Source organism: Bison bison, unplaced genomic scaffold (genome assembly GCF_000754665.1).
Source record: "Bison bison bison isolate TAMUID 2011002044 unplaced genomic scaffold, Bison_UMD1.0 scf7180017864036, whole genome shotgun sequence".
In the NCBI taxonomy this organism is placed as follows: domain Eukaryota; kingdom Metazoa; phylum Chordata; class Mammalia; order Artiodactyla; family Bovidae; genus Bison; species Bison bison.
In genome coordinates, this window is record NW_011494608.1 from 2,295,920 (window position 1) to 2,307,220 (window position 11,301).

General features: G+C 45.2%; 1 non-coding gene across 1 annotated transcript; it reads left to right on the forward strand.

Moving 5' to 3' along the window:
- Nucleotides 1–4,671: 4,671 nt before the first annotated feature.
- Nucleotides 4,672–4,743, forward strand: TRNAC-GCA. The gene has a single exon. It is a non-coding gene; the product is annotated as a tRNA-Cys (tRNA).
- The last annotated feature ends 6,558 nt before the right edge of the window (nt 4,744–11,301 follow it).

Here is an 11,301-nt window from a genome sequence, read left to right on the forward strand (position 1 = left end):
CTTAACCCTCAGTTTTTACCACCTGTAAAATACTATGAATGGCATTCTGACAAGGTTATTAGAAAGATTCAAAGTGATGCCCTGGATCATGCTGAGGGAGGAAATCTAAAGTCAAGACTGTCCTGCCCTCCCGACCCCACTCATAGTTCTGCTCTCCCTGTGGCAAATCCATTGGCTCCCAGCTAAAGGCCATCCTGCCTCAGTTTCCCTTCCGTTCTCTAGCCAGCTTTGAGAATCATCTGGGGAATGGTCATCAGCTTCAAGCTAACCAAAGTGCTCGAACTTGGTCCAAAGTGTGTGTGTGTGTGTGTGTGTGTGTGCACGCGCGCGCGCGCGCGTGTGTGTGTGTGTGTGTGTGTTATAGGGGGTGGGAGTGGAGGCCAGAGCTCAGATGTTCCTTGTAACTCATGGGGACCTGTTCTTCCTTCAGCCTTCTCAGGCCCTTCTGCATGTCAGGGAATAAATGCCCCACTGCCGTGTCCCTTTGGATGGGAAGATAGCAGAAGAGGCCAGCAATGCCCTTTTCTTCACTTTTCAGTTATTTATTCTTCTCTGGTTGAAGGCCCTCCCACTAGGGTCTGACCAAAGAGAATACGGATAGAACCTTAGGGAGCAAAATTAAAGGAGACCCTTACTCTTGGGGCTTTGCAAGGGCAGATCGTTCAGTGAGAGTGAGAGCCTTCTTAAATGGAGTCTCTTCAGCGCCCTGCTTGCCACTCCCTAGTCCCGGTCCAGCCAAGTAGGGAAGGAAGTCAGTAGAAGCTTCATGGGCCAGATGGGACCTTTGAGGGTATGGGCTTTGGAGCCAGGTGCTCTGTATTCAGATTCCAACACCACCACTTGAGTTGTGGAGTTTTGCATAACTTAACTATATATATTTTTTCTTATATGTAAATTGGAGATAATAATAGTACTGTCCTCATAGTGATGTTGTGAGCATTAAATTAGGGGCTACATAAATGATCACCAAGGAAACATTGGTAATCATAAAAACACAATTTTAGTTAGACTGTGCAAAATTGGAAATAACAGAGACCCTGATGGCTCAGACAGTAAAGAATCCACCTGCAATGCAAGAGACCTGGGTTCAATTCCTGGGTTGGGAAGAATCCCTGGAGGAGGGCATGGCAACCCACTACAGTATTTTTGCCTGGAGAATCCCATGGACAGAGGAGCCTACTGGGTATAGTCCATAGGGTTGCAAAGAGTCGGACACGACTGAGTGACTAAGCACACAGCACACGGGAGAAGAGGAAGGGATCAAATTCCCACTGGGAAGGGATCAACACTACGCTAGACACCTCTACATGTTTTTCTATTTTAAGCATCAGAACTATAGCACCATCAAGGGCTTCCCAGGTGGCTCAGTGGTAAAGAACCTGCCTGACAACGCAGGAGACGTGGGTTTTATCCTTGGGTTGGGAAGATCCCCTGGAGAAGGAAATGGCACCCCACTCCAGTATTCTTGCCTGGGAAATCCCATGGACAGAGGAGTCTGGTGGGCTGCAGTCTATGGGGTCACAAAAGAGTTGGGCATGACTTACTGACTAAACAAAAACAACAACAAGTAGCACCATGATCCCCACTTTATACGTTAGGAAATTCAGGCCACAGAGAATCAGGAACTTGCCCTAGGATGCTCCACTGGTATGAATAGGCTATAAAACTTGACCCCGCATCCCATCCCCCAAATTCCAAACTCTTTGCTCTTTCCTTCCACCCTGAAGTCATCTCTGATTTGAAATCCATGGACTAGACTCATGGTTCCTTCAGCTGCCTGTTCACTAGAATCACCTGTGTAGCACCTTAAGCATACACTTGATAGAGCTCCACTCGGATGAGAGTTGTCTGGGAATCTGTACTTTTAATAAAAAGCCCTGGGATTAATACAAGCTGCCAGCTTTGGGCATCACAGGAGGCTGGGTGACCTCAAAGCCCCCTTCCTCCTCCAATTTTCTAAGTATAGCCTCATGAGAAAGTGAGCTGCTGCTGCTGCTAAGTCGCTTCAGTCGTGTCTGACTCTGTGCGACCCCACAGACGGCAGCCCAATAGGCTCCTCTGTCCCTGGGATTCTCCAGGCAAGAACACTGGAGTGGGTTGCCGTTTCCTTCTCCAATGCATGAAAGTGAAAAGTGAAAGTGAAGTCGCTGAGTCATGTCTGACTCAGCGACCCCATGGACTGTAGCCCACCAGGCTCCTCTGTCCATGGGATTTTCCAGGCCAGAGTACTGGAGTGGGGTGCCATTGCCTTCTCCAATGAGAAAGTGAGAGTGATTATCAAATCCCAAGAATAAAGTGCCTTGCTAAGAAAAGGCTGGCACTTTCTGAGGGACGTATAATTAAAGCCCAATAGATTAAAATTCCTTTAAGAAATGAGTAATACAAAGATTAAGGCACATCTGATACAGCTTCTTGAAGGGCTGCTCAAAGATTTATAGGCAGAGGATAAATCAGCTCTGACGAGAGAAAGAAGACAATGTGTCTTATCGCTCACATCTTCCAGTGGCAGGTAAAGTGTGCAGAAGAGGACCATCATGCAAGGCACTAGAAGGGCTTTTGCAAATATTTCCAACAAAGAGAAAGAAAACCACATTCAAGGGAGCAGGGGCAGTCTGGTTGTCCGTCAGGAGTCAAGTGACTTCTAGTGTCAAATCCCTTTCTTGGGAGGGTTTTTATCACACACAGAAAATGAGCAAAGGAACCTGGAGTAATTAGGAGGTAATGAAGTTGTCAGAATAAGCTATTGACCAAAAAGCAGACAAGGGAATAGATGAAAAATTTAAACATTTTCACTTATCTGATCTGGAAGCCATGTATCTTTTTCTCGTGTGGGAATTATCCTCCCACATGTCTAATGAATGAGTTTTCTGGGCAAAGTAGGGAGCATCCCAGAAGACAAAGGAAGAAGGGATTGAAATCAGAGTCTAAAATGGCAACGGTGATAGTTATAGAAATTATAATTAATCCATTCCATTTTTATCTGGCTTTGCAGAACGCTTGAAAATATATAATTACCTAGTTCAATTTGCACAGAAACCTAAGAGGGAGGAAGAAATATCCACAGGTCTAAGTATGGAAAGTCAAGGTCATACAGAGCCTTGCCTAAGGGTCACCCAACTTATTCTCATTCTAGTACAGAGCTGAGGCTTGACTTCTGGTCCTTCCAGCCCAAAGCCAGTGTTCTTTCCATTACAGATTAACCTGGGAGACACTGAAATTGATAGGCCAGTTTAACTCAGTCCACGGAGCTAAAACGGACAGGCTGATTCCTTTCTTCTTGCATCCATCCTTTCCTGCCAACCTGGTCTCTTGTTTCTTCTCTTCATTGTTCAAGAGTTTAAAGCAAGGAAGCTTTCTTTGAGAAGAACCTGGTTGTCCTCTGTTTATTCTGGTTGGTACTGCTAGCTGGGGAGACAGACCAAGAGAGCAGTCATTTGCTCAGTGCTGGTCCTGATCTCGTTCAGTCTCAGAATCAGTTTGTAAGGGAGGTTTGTTCATGGCCGGTTTGCTGTTATGGATGGGCAGACCAGGATTCTGAAAGACTAGACGGCTGGCCCTAAGCCCCACCCAATCTCTTCAACATCCAAATTTAAGAGCCTCCATTATCATGTCCACCTGCCAGACATCTAGGTGGAGGAGGACCACAGACCACAAAGATTACTATTTAGTCTGGAGAGCAAAGGCAGGAAGCTATGTGGTTCAGTTTGCAGACAGTGTGAGTTGAGCTCCCAGCCAATGTCCAGCCACATGAAAGAGCCATCTCAGAAGTGGACCCGCCAGCTCTAAGTTGTCCTCCCAAGGTCTGCTGGAGCAGCAACAGACAGTCCTGGGTGAGCTCTGCCCAAAGTATAGTAAACTGAGCAAATGAAATTGTTGTGTCTTATACACACTGCTTTATTTTAAATGGATCACCAACAAGGACTGATTATATAGCACAGGGGACTCTGCTCAATTTTCTGTGGCAGCTTGAATGGGAGAAGAGTTTGGGGGAGAATGGATACATGTATATGTATGGCCAAGTCCCTTTCTGTCCTCCCGAAACTATCACAACATTGTTAATTGGCTATGTGCATGCTAAGTTGCTTCAGCCATGTGCTACTCTTCACAAATCCATGCCTGTAGCCTGCCTGGCTCCTCTGTCCATGGGATTCTCCAGGCAGAAGTACTGGAGTGGGTTGCCATGCGCTTCTCCAGGGGATCTTCCCAACCCAGGGATTGAATCTGCATCTCTTATGGCTCCCTCGTTGGCAGGTGGGTTCTTTACCACTAGTGCCACACCCAAATACAAAATTAAAAGTTTAAAAAAATGGTTGTGTCTTAAGTCACAGAACTGTGGGGTAGTTTGTGACACCACAAGCCATTCCTAGGGTAGCTATTTGGAGAAGGGCTCATCTCTGCAGGTGGTATTTTCCAGGCAGAGTCTTAACAGGAGAATGAAAGGCAGAAGGAAGGAGGGAGCTTCAAGCAGTGTCTCTGGCCAAGACTGCATCTCCTCTGTCCATCTAGCTCTTTCGGGCTTCAGGTTCTGGCATGTGAGCCCAGCCCCCATGCACCATTCCACTGCTTCCTCCGTCCCTCCAGCAGAGGGCTGGGTATGTCTGCTGGTATTACTGATCATTGGCCCTGTTTCCCCCAATTTTCCTATCAATTGTGTAATTAATGAAGAGGGCTTCCCTGGTGGCTCAGACGGTAAAGCATCTGCCTGCAATGCAGGAGACCCAGGTTCAATCCCTGGGTTGGGAAGGTCCCCTGGAGAAGGAAATGGCAACCCACTCCAGTACTCTTGCCTGGAAAATTCCATGGGCTGAGGAGCCTGGTAGGCTACAATCCATGGGGTTGCAAAGAGTCAGATGTGACTGTGCTACTTTACTTATTTAATTAATGTCACACATTAAATTCTCTCTCTGAAATATAAGCAAGTCATTTCTGTTTTATTGATCAGATTCTGATGGGTACATCACAAGTTACAATGAATAGTCCAACCTGGTCTCTTCTACATGTTTATTTCTTTCTGTGCCCTTGAGTGCCCATCAGAGCATAAGCACACCCATCCCTGATCACAGCCCTTTCTGGCTTCTCTATTACATCTCTGGCACTCTCTCCTCAGCTCTCCATTTGGCCTCAGGGCCTTTGCATTGGCTGTTCTCTCTGGATGCTCTTTCTTCAGATGTGTGCAGGGCTTACTCTCTTATCTCTTCCAATTCTCTGTCCAAGTATCACCTTCTTAGTGAGGCTGGCCTTGATCCCTACTTCAAATGACACCCCTGCAGCCCCCTGCACATCCAGTCCCCCTTACTCTATTTTTTCTTTTTTCCCCCATAGTACTGATCATCCTTGAACATACTCTGTAATTTTCTTGCTTATCACATTTATTATCTATTGTCTCCTCTTTCTCGCCAAGTTCTGTGAAGTCAGAATCTCCATTGTTTCTGGTCAGTGATTTATCCCAAGTGCATCAGACGTGGCTGGCACATGCTGGGCATTATCTGCTGAATAAGCAGATGGCTATTTTATGCACAGTATCAATATCCAAACCACAGAAAAGCTGAACCTCTCTGGCTGAAGCAGAGGAAACAGGCAAAGACCCCAGGCTATACAGAGCCCACCTCTTTCTCTGAAATGTTCTCTTTAATTCTTTAAATATTAATAAAGTAATATTAATTTTTTGGCTGTGGTGGGGCTTCACCACTGCATGAGGGCTTTCTCTAGTTGCAGCGAGCAGGGTCTACTCTTCACTCAGCGTGCGGGGGCTTCTCACTGCAGTGGCTCCTCTTGTTGCGGAGCACAGGCTCAGGGTGCGTGGGCTTCAGCAGTCGCAGCGCGTGTGCTCAGCAGCTGTGGTTCATGGGCTCTAGAGTGCTGGGTCGGTAGGTGTGGTGCACAGGCTTAGTTGCTTCAGGGGTATGGAATCGTCCCGGACCAGGGATCGGACTGGTATCCCTTGCATTGCAAGGCAGATTCTTAACCACTGGACTGTGAGGGAAGCCCTGCTATGTTCTATTTAGGATAAAGTAAACTCTGCAGGTTAAAGCTCACAGCTGCAGGGGACCCGGAAAGCCCAGATGGCCTGTGCTTATGTACCTAGTCGGGCTCATAGCTCCATTTACTACGGTTTGTTTCACAAACACTTTCAATGAGTTTTAACAGGTAATATCTCTCAAGACAGTTTGGTGGGCAAATAAAATCATAGAAACAAATAGATTCCTCTCCTGCAGCATTTCTCAGAGCCTTTTAATACGCTCCTGAGTGTGGTGAATTTCCAGGAGGGAGTTAGTATACTTTCCAAACTTCTGTGACCACAAAACCCTCTCTTCTCTCTATCTGATAAGAAGAAATGCTTTGAGAAAAGCAGACTTTCTGGCTGATCTCAGTCTCCATCCTGTTACTATGATCATTTGAACCACCATAAATATTTAATTCATGACTCTTATCTCAATTGCTAATACAGTTAGTAACTCCACATTCATATCACATCTATGAGCATAATTATTAACTGTTAATTCCAGAACAGTTAATGGTAGATGAACCTTAGTCTGCATTAACTACACTTCAGTCTTTAGGAGAAGTGAAGTTGGTAGACATGCGGGATGAGGACCCAGATGGAGTTCAGACAACCTGGACCTAGTTCTGGCTTTATTGCAGGTGTGTGACTTGGGCCAAATAACAGAGCTCCTGGGTCTCAGCTTCTTCTTTTCTTAACTGAGCTGTTTTGATTCAGTTGGGATGTTTAAGCTAATAAGGTGCCTCAGATGTGTGGCAAGGAAGGAAGGAAGGAGGCTTGTGGTTCCATCCCCACCCCCAGGAGCTCTGCTGTCTTTATCTGGTTGATGCCAGCTGACAGGCACTGCTCACTCACCATCTGCCAGGCACTGTCCTAATGCTCCCTGTCACAATGCTCACAAACCCCAGTGGCAAACACTCAGAATAAATCAGAGTAATGAGCTAGAGACTGACTGGGGTACTTTATTCTAGGGAGTCTCTAGCTTTACTGTTCTCTGTTAGCAATACCCAATATACACAGACACACCAGATGAGTGCACATGTGTGTGCAGTTGCATGCATGTATGTGTGTTTGTGAAGGACAGTAGTTATAAGAGCTTTAATGACTGTCAGAGACCAGGCAGGCAAGTGGAAGGCATGGAGTGAAAGGAGAGGTGCTCTTCTCCTAAGACGCTGTCAGGTCAGCAGCTGGAGGTGACCTCAGTCAGGGTATTTCCATCTATAATGAGAACCAGGTTCCCACAGGTTGAGAGTGAGTCAATAGCCCAGAGGTAGAACGTCAACTGGATCTGCTTGGTCGTTTTAGAGTCAGACTGGAAAAGCGGCAAGAACATGTTCTTCTTCAAACGCTGGCTGGAGTCCCTGAGAGATCAGATGCTGCTTCAGTGTCTTCATGCTCTCGTCTGGTCCTTCCACATGGGGATGGACAGTAGCCGAGCCCATCTCTCAGGGGAGGGGAAACTGAGCACTTGGACTGAAGCCGTGCAACCCACAGTATTTTTGAGTCTTGGAACCCATCATAGGTGACATATCAAATACATCTAGAGACAGGAGCCCCAAAATCCAGACCTGCACTCAGAGCATAAAGGATGTTTCCAAAACTACTAAATCTAAAGATAATACGTGAAACAGCTTCAAACAGAGACTTGCCCAAATTTCCTTTTCTTTTTTTTTTTCATGGTTTGGATCATTTTATTTATTTTTTTTCCTTTTTTTAAAAATTTTATTTTATTTTTAAACTTTACATAATTGTATTAGTTTTGCCAAATATCAAAATGAATCCGCCACAGGTATACATGTGTTCCCCCTCCTGAACTCTCCTCCCTCCTCCCTCCCCATACCATCCCTCTGGGTCGTCCCAGTGCACTAGCCCCAAGCATCCAGTATCGTGCATCGAACCTGGACTGGCATCTCGTTTCATACATGATATTTTACATGTTTCAATGCCATTCTCCCAAATCTTCCCACCCTCTCCCTCTCCCACAGAGTCCATAAGACTGTTCTATACATCAGTGTCTCTTTTGCTGTCTCGTACACAGGGTTATTGTTACCATCTTTCTAAATTCCATATATATGCATTAGTATACTGTATTGGTTCCTTTTCAAAAACCTAGTGAGGTTCTGGCCAAGCAAGATGCTAATTAAGGTTGGACATAGGGCAATCTGGAAAAAACTTCTGAGTCCCTTGGACAGCAAGGAGATCAAACCAGTCAACCCTAAAGGAAATCAACCTTGAATATTCACTGGAAGGATTGATGCTGAGGCTGAAGTTCTGATACTCTGGCCACCTGATGCAAAGAGCCAACTCACTGGAAAAGACCCTGATGCTGGGAAAGATTGAGGACAGGAGGAGAAGGGGGCAACAGAATATGAGATGGTTGGATAGCATCATTTACTCAATGGACATGAGTTTGAGCAAACTCCGAAGGATAGTGAAGGACAGGGAAGCCTGGCATGCTGCAGTCCATGCTGGGTTGCAAAGAGTCAGACATGACTTAGCAACTGAACAACAACAATCCATCTTTCTTGAGTTCCAGGACTTGAGGGGAAATTCTGAGCCAAAATCCCTAAAATGTGCCATAAATCAAAGCAAAGGATGTCGATCTCAGTGTAACAGGCAAATATAGGGTTACAAATCTGAACCCCATGCCAAATATGAGTGGGAAAAACTAGTACAAACTAATCAAGGAGGCAAATCCTGGCCCTTCCACTAATTTCCCACAGGACATTCAGCATGTGGGATGCTGAGCTTTTCCATGAGGCATTGCCTAATTGTAAAGAGTTGGTACAAGATAAAATATGGTAGATGAATAGAGTGGGTTCCTACATTTGTCATCTTGTTGCAAAGATAGGCATTGTCATCCTATCAAAGTACTCCTTTCCACCAAGTCTAGTTGGTGCTTTCTCAATGCTGCGCTCCAAGGAAGCACACCTGAGCTGACCTGGGCACCCCAGAGTCAGCAGCACCCCAAATTCCTTCCAGTGCAAGCAAGCTTCTTCATTCTATGACAAACAGATTTCCTTGAATTTTCCTCTCACTATATTAACAGCACATTCATATGATTCCTTCAGCTTTATTATTGATGCCTCAGATGTCCTCACTATAAACCATTTATCTTAACATATTTGCACCTGAAGGTCACCTTTACTCAAAGTCCTTAATGTCCAGGGAAATCTTTCTGATGAAGAATATGGTGTGAAGACAGAGTCCACAGGTGCTGACAGGCATCTGAATGACTAAAACTTGGCTGCTTTTACAACCAAACACATTTTTAATTGGACTTCCTTGGAGACTGCCTTTTTCGTGGTGTCTTGAGGAATGTTCTTGCCTAGCATCCTTGTATGAAGAGCTCTTCACAACTTTGAGTGCTAATTATCCTCTAGAGAAAAGGGGAGAGACCCTGGCCAGCAGCTGGTTCTATAATCTAGGTCAACTCTCTCGAGTTGGTCTTCTGTTGTTTCAATTTTCCCAAACTCATTATCAGAAGGAATCTATAAATGGTTGATTAACTGGGTCCTGACTGAACAGAATACTCGATTTCCAGTAAATTTCCAGGCCTCCTCTCCCAGAGCAAGAGGTAAAAGACAGTCAAACAAGTCAACATGAAGGAACTCATGAACAACAAAAGATGCTGGGGAAAAAGCATGTTTGACCTTGCAGTATGTGCTGTAGTATCAATGTCATTTTTCATTTGTTTGTTCCAGTAACTTAAAACACCAGTCATGTTTTTGCCCACACTGTGGGTCAGGAGTTCAGGCCAGGCTTAGCAGAGATGGTTCAACTCTGTTGCACATGGTGTCAGCTGGGCAGCTTGTCAGGCTGGAGCATCCAAGATGGCCTCACGCACATGTCTGGACCCTTGGTGCTGGCTATTAGCTGTGAGCCTCGCTTCAGCTCTGCCAGGCATCTCCTTCTCACCAGATGGTCTTTCATCAGTCAGGAATCCAGACCAAGCTTTTCACAAATCAGCTGGCTTATAAGAATACACATTATTTCTAGTTTGCATTTATACTCTCCAGGAAACATCAGTCTGAGGAGGACCACCGAGAAGTTCTAGGCTCTAACAACATCGTTAAGTAAAGAGAGTCTTTGGTTCTTACTCCTACTCTTGGGATCTGATGACTTTCAGTTCTCAAGCTTCTTCCACCTCCGAGATTCAGACTCACTAGGATGCTAAGACTGGAAAAGCATTGGATAACATTCATTAATTTGGTTTCTTTGGTATATTTTAAGAGTAGAAGCCTCTGTGTGTGTCACTGTGAGATTTCTCCAACCTTCTCCTCAATACATAGGATTATGGAGTGTCAACCACAAGTCTGAGGGTGAAGCTCAGCCTTCAAGGCCACCGGCCATGTACTATCTCTGCATTTATCTCATTACCCACCTGGCTGCAGACTTCAACAGCTGTTCAATTCCCCTAAAGGATCCACTGACACCAAAGCATTAGTGAGCAATGTGGATTCACTGACAATTATGGAATGGAGAAAATTTACATAGCACGACCCGGAGCAAAATTAAGAAAAAATATATGTCCCCTGGTAGATGTTTGTCTTTCACCAATTCCCTTTTCTACAGGATCCCTGGGAATTCTCATCCTTTTTGCATTTCCTCCCACAGTATCCAGGTTGCCTGGATCCTCTCTTTTCCCTGCCAAACATTACCAGGTCCTTCAAATCCATCTTGCCTCTGTCATCCAGCTCTTTTGCTCCTAAATCCTTTACTTTTCTCAGCAAACCATCCCCCTTCCCCCCTTTTTTTTTCTGTTTTGAGAACTCATGTTATGAAAACCACAGGTAGAAAAGTGAAGAACAATCTGACCCAGTTCTGCCCTCCTGTCCCACCCTCAGTACCAACATCATCCTCATGACCAACACAATGTGATGTGATACTAGAAGCTAGCACAGTGGGCCAGGTCTGCTAATTCATTTATGTGTACAACAAACATTTTTGAGAACCCTACTGTGTGTCAGACACTGTGCTGGTCACACATACGATAGTGAATAGCATATGCCTACACTATGACCAACCTAGATAGCATATTCAAAAGCAGAGACATTACTTTGCCAACAAAGGTCTGTCTAGTCAAGACTATGGTTTTTCCTGTGGTCATGTATGGATGTGAAAGTTGGACTGTTAAGAAGGCTGAGCACCAAAGAATTGATGCTTTTGAACTGTGGTGTTGGAGAAGACTCTTGAGAGTGCCTTGGACTGCAAGGAGATCCAACCAGTCCATTCTGAAGGAGATCAGCCCTGGGATTTCTTTGGAGGGAATGATGCTAAAGCTGAAACTCCAGTACTTT